This window comes from Sciurus carolinensis, unplaced genomic scaffold, assembly GCF_902686445.1.
Source record: "Sciurus carolinensis unplaced genomic scaffold, mSciCar1.2, whole genome shotgun sequence".
Classification (NCBI taxonomy): Eukaryota; Metazoa; Chordata; class Mammalia; order Rodentia; family Sciuridae; genus Sciurus; species Sciurus carolinensis.
Window position 1 is genome coordinate 6,202 of NW_025920515.1, and position 2,067 is coordinate 8,268.

Here is a 2,067-nt window from a genome sequence, read left to right on the forward strand (position 1 = left end):
TCATGATATCCCATAATTCTTGTAGATTCTGTTCATGATTTCTTACCATCTTCTCTGTTTGGCCGACTTTGTTTTCAAGATTAAATAATTTGTCTTCAATGTCTGAGGTTCTGTGTTCCAGGTGTTCTATCCTATTGGTTATGCTCTCTATGGGGTTTTTAACTTGGTTTATGGTTTCCTTCATTTCAAGTATTTCAATTTGCTTTTTTTTCAGTATCTCTAACTCTTTATTGAAATGATCACTTGCTTCCCGTATTTGGTCTTTTAACTGTTGATTGGTGTGATCATTTAATGCCTGCATTTGCTCTTTCATCTCCTCCTTCAATGCCTGCATTTGCTCTTTCATCTCCTCATTTGCTTCCCTGATCATTTTAATTACGTATATTCTGAACTCCCTTTGTGACATTTCTTCTGCTGTGCTGTCATTGGGTTTTATTGATGTAGTATCTAGGTTTGTTTGGGACATTTTCTTCCCTTGTTTTCTCATATTGGTCAGCTGTCAGTGGGACCCTGAGATATTGCAGATTTCCGCTATTGACTTATAGTGTCCCTGTAGATTTCCAGTGTATCACCTCCCAGCCTTCAGTAGCCTGATGTCTTGGAGGAATTTGATAATGCAGTGCTTCTGAAGAAAGCTGCCCCTAGCCCCCTACTGGTTCCAGGGTTTGGAGCTGGCTCTTTGTGGAAAGGCTCTCACTGGGGGCCTGCTCCGTGCAGCTGGCTGTGTGGAAGGAACCCACCACCGGAGTGTGGAAGGCTACCTGGGGAAGACTCTGGCTGCCCTGCCCAGCTCCAATAAGCCACCTCTATCTGTGCCTGCCACCCGGGCCGAGCTTTACCCAGTGGGCAGACTCACCTGTGGCTCTATTTCAGTCTGAGTCTCTCAATGCCTCCCCTTCTTAACTCCTGGGTTCTGGAGTGACTGGGGGTGCAGTCACCCTCTAGGCCACCATCTTGGATCGCCCAGTGAAAAGAGCCTGCGGCTGGAGTGGGCTGAGCCACCTGAAGAGTTCTCTGGCTGCCCTGCCCTGATCCCAGAGGCTGCTTGCAGATCGAAGCTCTCCGTTGGTTCGGGGGCTTGTGGCTGGTTCTATGTAGAAAACCTCTCACTGGGCGGTCTGGTCTGAGAAGCTAGCCTTGAAAGGCACCTCCCACCGCAGGGGTCCAGGCTACTTGGGGAGGTCTCTGGCTGCCCTATCCTGGTCCCTGAAGCTGCTTATGTGCTGGAGTATGCTGCGCTGCACTGGCTCCGGGACTTGGAGCTTGTTCTGGTCAGAAAGGCTCTCACTAGGGGGCCTGCTCCAAGAACCTGGAGAAGCTGGCTGTGTGGGTGGGGCCCACCGCCGGAGTGCGCAGGGTTGCCTGTGGAAGACTCTAGCTGCCCTGCCCGGCTCTGATAAGCCACCTCTATCTGGGCCTGCCACCCGAGCTGAGCTTTACCCAGTGGGCAGACTCACCTGTGGCTCTATTTCAGTCCGAGTCTCTCAATGCCTCCCCTTCTTAACTCCTGGGTTCTGGAGCGACTGGGGGTGCAGTCACCCTCTAGGCCGCCATCTTAGATCCCATAATAATCTTAAATATTTATGCCCCAAATAATGGGGACACTTACTTGCATCCAATATCTCTTTACAATTTTAAAAATAGACCACAACAAAGTAATACTGTGAGACTTTAGCACACCTCTCTCACCCCTCCATTGATTTTCCAAACAAAAGCTAAATAAAGAAGCAACAGAACTAAAAAATATAATTAATAATTTAGACTTAACAAACATATACAGAGTATTTCATCCATTACTATCTCAATGCACTGTCTTTCTAGTGGCCCATAAATTCTTCTCTAAAAGTAGACCACATTCTAAGCCACAAAGGAATCGTTAGCAAATAAAAAGATAACAGAGATAATACCTTGCATTCTATCAGATCATAATGAAATGAAGTTAGAAAAGAACAATAAATTAAAATTTGAAATTGCTCTGACACCTAGAGACCAAATAATACACTATTGAGTAACTAATGGATAGCTGAAGAAATCAGAGATTAAATTAACAAAAAACCTAGAGTTAAA